Below are 10,068 nucleotides of genomic sequence, written 5' to 3'. Positions count from 1 at the left end.
TGAGATCTGGTGATTGTGGGGGCCACTTAAGCAAGGTAAAGACTCCCTCATGTTCTTGAAACCGCTCCTGCACAATACGAGCACCATAGCATGGCGCATTGTCTTGTTGGAAGAAGCCATCTCCATTGGGATACGCCATCAACATGATAGGATGAACTTGATCAGCAATGATACTTAGGTATGTTGTGCTATTCAGACGTTTATAATGGTCTGGCCCTCTAGCAACTTCAGCGCGAAATTATAGCTAATTTGCCTACAAACGTCAGGTGGTCATAATAATCTGGCCATTCAGTGTATATAAAGCTCATTGATATAGTACTTCACACATAAGAGATGTTTAATATAAGAGCAAGAGTAAACTTGCAAAATGGTGCCATCACAATTTAGGTAGGAAACCACTCTTGTAGTTAAAATGATTTTTTAAAAAAAAGAAAGAAAGAAAATTTAGAATGAGTCTACAATATGAGACTGGATATTCATTTTATGCTATTTGTTATCTTAGTGGGTACCATCAACATTCTTTAGGAAAAGAGTTCTTATTTGTAGAAAATATCATAACACATTTTGCTAAATGGAATCAGGTTGGGTGTAGTCTCAAAGAACTGGGCTAGGAAAAATCACAGCCAGGGTCTTTGATTTAGGACGATGAGTCGATATTGTACACTGTTATTAACAAATCAGTGCAGAAACCCAAGAGCACCTGCAGCATCAAATAGCATTTGCTGATCTATAAATGATTTTGTGGTTACTTAACTGGGCTCTTGCCATCCTCGCCCCCATCACATGAGCATTGACTGTGTATTTTCCTGCTTTATCTCTCCCTGTGGGTGGTACTTCAAGGCAAATAATTTAAAGAGAATTTTCTAGACTTCTGTCTCTTTATGACGCTCTCCATATCCAATCAGCACATAGTCATCTCTTTTTGTTTCAATTTTCTTATAGACATGTCTTTTAAATTCCACTTTCTTCCCATTCCTACCACCCAGTGCAAATTCATATTCTCTCTTACCCAGGCTGTTGAAATATTCACCCATTCTCTAACTGTAATCTCTCTTCTACAATATTCCTAGTTAATGGTAAAATATTATCTTTCTAAAATAGTAATGTGACCATTGGGATGGGAAATTCTCTATCAGCCCCTATGCATTCATTTTAGCCATTCTGCAATCTTTTCTATCCTCAAAGAAGTTAAACTCTGCAGACAGCATCAACCAGTAATCATGTCCACTGGCTTCTCTGAGTTCACCAGTGAGAGTAACCAATAGGTCAGGAAGTAGGACAAAGTAGTGAACATACCTGTATAAGTGAATGATAGAGACATATAATAGAGCTTATTTTATGAATACTATATATTAGTTTTATATTATTCTATAACATTTGTGTAATATCTCTAATTGTGTATTATTTACATACTAGAGACCTGATGCACATAATTCATGCAAGGGGCTCGGCCCTCGCAGCCACAGCTTCGTCAGGAAGGTCATCCAAAAGGAAGTCCAAAAGGACATCTGGAAGGTTGTTCAGCTGTCCAGTCTAATTAGCATATTACATTTTTATTATTATACTTATATTCTGTAAATAGAAATGTGTTTATTATGTACATAAAGTATATATATATATATATGTGTGTGTGTGTGTATATATATATATATACTTTTCTATACTTGCAGGTGTTCTTTATTTTTATTTTTTTCACTGTTAGGGAAATGGGATCAAAATATAAAATATTTTGGAAATGGCAACCTTAGTGATGGAGAGGGGTCCTAAGTTGGTGATTGTTGTATCTGTCCTTGGGTTTTGTTTTTCTATTTTCTCTACTTCTGGGTACAATTGAAATTTTCTAATGAAAAGCTTCTTAAAGCAAGATATCATTTCAATTATAGCTAAAAGAAGTCAGACTTGTAAATGGTGAAATGGCTTATAGATTTATCAGATGAAGGGAGAAAAACCATTTGGCATCAGTAAAACAAAGATCCAGGTTAAGTTTGATCTCCACCATGAAAGCTTTCTGAACCCAAACCGCAGGGTTTCTCCCTTCACCGAATTCCGCTCAAACTCACTGAGCAATCGTTGTGTTTCCTGGTGTGCGTGTTCTACCTGTAGGTCTTCTCTTTTCTCCCCATTCTCACTTGGCCTAAGTAGATCCTGGGAACATCCAACTCTCAACCTAAACAGCTGAGAGTGTCTGGGTAGCACTCGTCACCCGGCTGGCTGACCTCACTTTGAATTCAAGGTTAACTGATCTCAAATAGGTCACGGTGAATTTCCTTGGTTCTTTCATTCTCCTACTTTCCCTCATGACTCTTTTGTACTTTCTTTTTCTTCAAACTTCCAAAACCTCTTCATTTTCACTCAGAGCAGACTGGACTCACTTTCTATTTCCTGAAGCAACCAGAAGAAATTTTCAAAACAACTTCTAATAAACACCTCCACTACTCACACTCCCACATCTATCACCTCCTTTGCTCTTGTTTCTGTGATCAATAGTGTAGGTCAATCCTTTACCTGAACTAGATCACATCTTGTCTTTTCTTCTCAAAGACTTAGTCTCACAATAATCACTAATGTTTCCCTCTCAGGTTCTTCTCCTAACATCTGAACTATGCTCTGATTGCTCTCACATTAACAAGTTGAGTCCATTTTGCCCTCCAAACCCACCTTTTCATTTTCTCAGGCTTCAAAGGAAGATCTCCCACAATATTTGTCTATGGTTGCTGAACCCATTTCCTTTGAACCCATGCAAGCAGGCTTTTACTTTCACTTCTATTAGGAAACTGTTACCAACATCACAATGATCTTTCAATTGCCAAATTCAATGTTCAGTCCTTCAGGCCTCATTTCTATAAGCAACTGTGTCACAATGGACTACCCTATCCTTGTGAAACTCTTACTGTCCTTCCCAGAACACACCCTCTTCTGGTTTCCTCCTTCCTCCTGGTTGTTTTTAGGGGGTTTTCTCCTTTGTTTGTAATTGCTTATCTGGCTCTTAAACAGGGGAGCCCTGATTAGAGTTCTCTCTTCTGTTTCTTACATATAAGTAGTACCTTAATGATGTCATCCATTACAAGTATATATTAGAATATTTTAAAAAATAGGAAAAAGAGAACACAACTGCTATTTTAGGATATATTATCATATATAATAACACTCTAATAATCATTGTTTATCATTTTGCAGTAGTTATTTCAAGTCTTTTTCAAAATAAAAATAGCCTAGTATTATTTTATTATAGAAATAACATTCTAACTAAAATAAGTGTAAACATAGAGTAAAATGGCAAGAAAGCAAAATCATCTAAAAACTAGGAGATGAAAAGGAGGGGGAAGAGGACGAACAGGCAGAGGAGGAAGGGAGAAGAAAGAAGAAGGAAGAAGAACCACCATATGCTAAAAACATCAAAGCTTGTCTCCAGCCCCAATATTTCTCCTCTGACTCCAATATCCAACTGTCTACTCAGCTTCTTCAATTGGGTGTCAAATCAGTATCTTAAACTTTGCAGGTCTAAAACTGAGCTCCTAGTATAATTCTCAAACCTGCTCCTCTTACAATCTCAGTAACTCCATTCTTTTATTAGATCAGTCCAAAAATCTTAAAGTTAGTCTTTTTCCTTCACACTTCCTCATTACTATTTTAAAGAGCACTTAAAAGGCTTCTGTCACAAGCTGTCAGAGTATGTAACATCCTTGGCCATTCATTATAGTAGTTGTGTTATATTTAACTTCCCTGCTTCAATAAGAGGACTCTGAGTGTATGATCATGCTTTACTCACATTTGTATGGTCCGATCCTAGCATAGAACTTGATATTTAATAAGATATTTGAGCCTTCTTTTGTGACTTTATTTATTTATTTTTTAATTGTTGACGGTATTACAGATGTCTCCTATACCCCACTTTACCCCCCTCTCCTCAGTCCCTACTCATCCCCCCTAGGTCTTCACTACCTTATTGTCCATGTCCATGGGCTATGCATATATATCCTAATATGCAAATAGACCGAACGGCAGAACAATCGAACAACCGAACAACCGGTCGCTATGATGTGTGCTGACCACCAGGGGTCGCACACAGAACATGGCAGGCGTTAGTCAGCAGCAGGCAGCAGAGTGCAGAACATGATGGGTGTTGGCCTCAAGGGGATGGTGGAGCAGGTGAGCAGGGGGTCCAGACCAAGGGGAGTGCTGGTCACTGTCATCAGGGCGAGCCTCTGGTGATTATTGAAAATTCTTTGCTCCCACATGCCAGAGTCCTGCCCAGCGCTCGCACCTGCTGCCAGCACCAGCTCTGCTAGCACCCACTGCCAGTGCCCTGTGCCGGTCCCGATCACTTAGCACCATCAGCGGGTGCGAGCAGGGACTGCTGGTCCCGATCGCTCCTGAGGGGCGATCAGGGCAGCAGCCATGGCTCGCACCCACTGACAGCGCTGGCCCCAATCACTCTGCGCCATCAGTGGGTGCAAGCGGGGCTGGCACCGTCAGCACATGGGAGCTGCAGCAGTGGGAGCAGGGCTGCTGGCAGACAGGGGACCAGGGGCCGTAGTGGGAGGGGCCGGGCCGAGACGCAGAGGATGGGCCAAGACCCGCCCCTGTGCCCACAGCAGCCTCATGGCCCACAGTTCCTTTCAAGGTGCATGAATTCGTGCACTGGGCCCCTAGTAAGTATATACGCTCTATGGTTTATTTTTATTTTGGGGGAAGAAAGTAAGCTTTAAAAAGTAAATGTACAAAGGCCCCACCACCATGCAGTACAGGAAAGTTGAATGAAGTCAAGCTCCTGGTACTGTGCTGATTACACACACACACACCACTCAGTGAAAAGATTGTTTCTGTTCCTTCTTCTCTTGTGTACCTATGACTATGATTGGCAATTCCTCCATCTTCCTACAGGCCTTTCAGACTTCACTCCATTTCTCCTATCAAAAGATGTATGGAAAAGAGAGATACAGATGGGAATAAGAGAAAAAAGCAAAGCAGATTTAAGTAAGAAAAGAGATATAGAGGGAGGGGAGTCCAGGGCAGAAGGGGAAGCAGGAAAACCTGGACCTGTGGAACCTGCATAGGCAGTTACATCACACAACTTTGCAGAAGCAAGGAAATCAGTCAGCAGTAAACTCTGGAAGGTGATCACATTGAAACAGATGCAGAGAATCAGAGGGAGGTGTACCATAGAGAAGAGATATACTGGAAAGCAGGGAGATTAATTCACATCATCCTAAATATTAAGAGGCATAAAATAATGAATAGTGATGGTTTGGTTAAGACTGTCCCATTTTTTTTCTTTTCTGCATGCTAATTAGCTCTGTTTTGAAATAGTATGATTCTAAATTCCTGCTTTTCTAAAAGGTAAGATAAAACCTTCACTTCTTTGATTGATGCTCCATTTGGAAAGGGCTTCACGAGACACTGAAAGCTTGTTTTAAGAAAGATCATTTTATTCATTAGTCTTGTATTTGCCATTTTTGATCTATAAAACTTTTTCATATTAAACATTTAGCCAGTGACCTTGGAATGAACCCCAACTTCCTCAAATGTCAGCAGAAACAAATGCCAGTTTTTATGAAAATTTTACTTATGAATTTTAAATGTGAGAATCCTGTTCTTTGGTTTTTAAAAAATATTCCATTCTCTTTCACCTTTATTATTACTATAGCCTTTAATTTTTCAGACAAAGACTCTTTAGTTAGTTAAATTCAGAGTCCTTATGAATATTGATTGTTAAAGTGTTATTACTTTCCAGCACTAAAATAATTTTGAAATAATTCTGTGACATTTAACAAAATTTCAAGCACACTTTGTGCTTTTTGTTATACTCTCTTTGGAATACTTTTCTGTATTGTTTTATTAACAGTTATAATTATTAATGTGGTATTATAAGGAATGAATTTTTTTATAAAGCTGTTTTTGTGGGGGGTTTTAAAAGATTTTTAAAATTGATTTTTAGAGAGAGAGGAAGTAAGGAGGAGAGAGAGAAAAACATTGAGGTGAGAGTGACACATTCATCAGCTGCCTCCTGCACAACCCCCACCAGGGCCTGAGCCTGCAACGCGGGTATGTGTACCAACTGGAAATCAAACCAGCAACCTTTCAGTTCATGGGAGGATGCTCAACCAACTGAGCTACACCACCAGGGCATATAAGGAATGCATTTTGATGAGAACAAAAATCTAGGTTAAAAATCATCTCAAGTTGGTGAACATAGAAAAATAGAAAGAAGAATCTTAATCACAAAATTCTTATAGAAGTATGAAATAAAGATGTATTGCCAAAAATAAATTCAGAATTAGAATTTATTATAATAAATTAGAATTTTTATTTTGTTATTAAAAATACATGCTATCTCTTTCCAAATCTCTTCCTCTGCCCCTGCTAAAATATGAAGAGTAAAGAAGTATTATATGAACTGCTATTGTGTATTAGTTTCTACTAGCCAACTGAGAATATTTAGAACTACAATTGCTTTTCAAATATATTAAATAATTTTATTATAATATTAAAAAAACCAATGCATCAAAAAGCCTTTAAACAAAGCTTGACTATAATAATATCTATAATAATAAAATGCAGTGTTTATAAGTGGCAGACACTATTCTAAGTCTTTTTAAATGCATTATCTTATTTCATGGAGTTATTATACTATTTGAACAAGTACCGTAGAAAAGAATAAAGACTAAGACTTAGAGAGCTCAATAGTTAGATAACGATCTGAGATTTGAATTCAAGTTTGTCTGATTCCAGCAGCTAAGGTTTTGACAAGTGTGGTAGATGGTATTTATCTGCTTGAAATATCTGCTGCTCTTCTTACAGGGCCACTTGCTATGGAGACTATACCTTCCCACTTCACTGACTTCAGGGTTGGTCATGTGACTGGCTTTGGCAAATGGAAGATGAGAATTGCAACCTGCCATTTCCAAGCAGAAGTTTTATAAACCATCACATGATTCTCCACCTCCTTGTTTCCCCATTCTCTGTAGCTTAGCAGTGTCCCCAGTGGGGCTGTTCCTAGAGTCTAGGCCTCAGGTCATGGTAACACCGAGCAGTGCCCCCAACAGTGATGAACATGACACTAAATATTCACTGTTATGGGCCAATGAGACCTACAGGTCATTTTCTGTTACAGCACAATTGAGCCTGGCTTTACTGATACCTATACTATTCTGGCTGTACCTCTGTTTGCTTATTCCTCCCTCTATGTAGAAAAATTTATTTGTAATGTAAATATTTTTCTTTCCGGCAAATAAACTAGAATCAAAATTTCCCTCCCTGCAAAACATTCTGAATACATCATGAAGTCCTTTGGCAAACTCTGCAAATCTACAACATAATTAAATTATGAGGACATGAGAGTTATAAAATACCAACTCTGATTGGATGCTGCGTGATGGTCATATCAAGTAGAAAAGCAAATAGTTTCCGGAGATTATTTTGCATCATCCACTGTTAATAACACCTCTCTTGGTTCTGGCTAAACCATTTAAGCTTTGTCTGCAAGCATATTTTAAAACAGATTCTGTTGACAGGTGCAGCTCCAAGGACTGCTTCATCTTCAGTAAAATAATATTGCTCTCCCACTCAAAACTCCACTCTTTAAAGTGGTATTTACACCTACTGCCACCTGATGCTTTTATTGTAAAGATTACAGAGTGATTCATCTAGTTTTTAACCTCTTGGCCTTTTCCGTGGCATAGAATGACTGGAATTCGTAATGAAAATAATCAATTGCTTTTGCATTTACATTTTTATACCCATAGTCAGCAGCTTCCCAACAATGTACTTGAATAAAAAAGGACAGGTAAGCCAAAATCCTCTACTCTAGATATGCAACTACCTCCAGACCTAAGGACGGGCATGTACTTTATTTAGAAAGATGACCTGATAGATGCTATCTTATTTTAAATTCCGTCTGTTTGGCTTAGCTTGTACCCATTGATTTTTTTTTTCCAGTTGAAATCTGTTACAAAACAAGACAAGCCACTGCGAATTTCTCATTTGCAACCATTTATGTATACAGGAAGTAACGTATTGATTTTCTAATTGAACAGTCATTGCTCACTCTTTATCAGACATGTCCTGCTGTTTACCACTGTCCAGGCTGACTGACCTGAACAACTTTGTTAACAAGGGTGCTGCTTCTGCAATTAGAACAGCTAAATATTAAATGCCTATATACCGACTAAATGGAGATGTTAGGCACAATGTAAATAGATTTTAAATGATTACTAAAATCTCTTTTCTCTGGGTCAAACCTAGCAAAAGCAGTTTGTCACCTCCTGAGCCATGGCCTCTGGCACCAATACCAATTTTTTTGGCAGATGATTTTAGTAAAGTTGAAACCAACATCAGTAAGGTCTAGGTAACAAGTAAAATTAAGTTATGCGCCTCCCTTATATTAGCAGATCTGTGACATTTTACAATAACTACTTTGTGATTAAAGGTAAATATATTCTAGAAAATTCCATCAAAAGGAATACAAATAACAGTAATTTAAAAGATTAGGACATACTACTGGTCATATATTCCTCATTATATATGTTGTCATGTGAAGTGGATTATTGAGTCTTCAACTTGACTATATCTTTTGCTCTGCTACTCATTTCACTTACTGCTTAAAATAAAAATAAAAATATCCAGACCATTGTTGTCCAATATAGCTTTCTGTAGTGATGAAAAAGTTCTATAATTTTGCATAATCCAATATACAGCCACTGGCCATATGTGCCTAATGAACACCTGAAGTCTGGCAAGTACAACTGAGAAAATTATTTTTAAATTATATTAATTTTAATTGACTTAAACATCTACATGTGGCTAGTGACTACCACATTGGACTGTCAGGTCTAGTTCATGCATAACAAGACTTAGAATCACAGAACTTTAGTTTGAAATCATTTTGCAGAGACTCTAACCTAAGCCCTCATTTGTTATTCACCTGTTCGAGATGATTTCTGACATTATCTTTGGAAAGAGTCTGCTGTCCACTGTAATTACTTGTTTCACCTATTTACTGCAGGTGACGCTAGAGTCCAATGGTTCCTGCGTTTCATTCTCACCAAACTTAAAACTGGATTTGTCGAACATAAAATAGTTCAAATTATTTTTATTACTTGATTTAAGAAATTTTGTAAAGAAAATTGTAGGTAAATAGTATTTAAAAAAATGAATGGTAAACATCTTCTCAGAATGCTACAAATCCTCTGGAATATAGTTGCTTGCCCTTAGGATTCATATAGAAGAAAATACAAAAAATGAAGCTGGGGGTCCATGTGTACTGGGGACAAAATAAAAGCAGAAAAAAATCATTTTCACGGCAGCACTGAGAATGTCCTTTCTCAGTTGCTAGAAACCATGCCTTGCTTACCTTTGCCTCTTCATTCCTGAGCACAGTGGCTCCAATTTGGGAGATGATCGATAAATGTCATATGGACTTACTGAACTTCAGCGGTTACATTAAGGGAGCTGAACTGCAATCCAATGATGGCCTTCTTGCCCACAATAGAGGGGCCAGTGAGTTTACTATTTCACTAGTTCTTGATTCTGGGTTTATATTGGGATCACCTCAGAAACTCAAAGAACCATTTAGCCCCAAGTCCAGAATGATTGAAAGGCAAAACATCAATAGCTCTGAAGCTTCCTATGTCATTCTAATAAGAATGTTGAGAAAGATGCTTTATTTAGTAAATTATGGTAATCAGGTAAATTCAGATATATTTCAAAGTCAGATACATTTCAAAATTCAGATATATTTTGAAGTCTAATTTATAATCTTAGAATATACCAAATTAGACTTGGGGTTCAAAGGGTTCTTAGTTTGAAAGTAAGAAATCATCTACATGGCATTTTTATTTTCTAAAAACAAAATAGATACAAAAAAAAGCCTTATAGAATATGATTATGATCTCTACTGAAACATTTCAGGAAGGCCACAGTGAACAAGAAAATTAAAAGTTTGCCAGATAAAGACCTGAGAATTCCGAAAGTAAAAATAAAGGCTAAAGCAGTGGTTCTCAACCTTGGCTGCACATTAGAATCACCTGGGAATCTTTTTAAAATCCTGATTTCTGGGCCTCATCCTCC

Source organism: Myotis brandtii, unplaced genomic scaffold, assembly GCF_000412655.1.
Source record: "Myotis brandtii unplaced genomic scaffold, ASM41265v1 scaffold136, whole genome shotgun sequence".
NCBI lineage: Eukaryota > Metazoa > Chordata > Mammalia > Chiroptera > Vespertilionidae > Myotis > Myotis brandtii.
The sequence above is the reverse complement of the archived record's forward strand: the minus strand, read 5'-3'. Positions refer to the sequence as shown.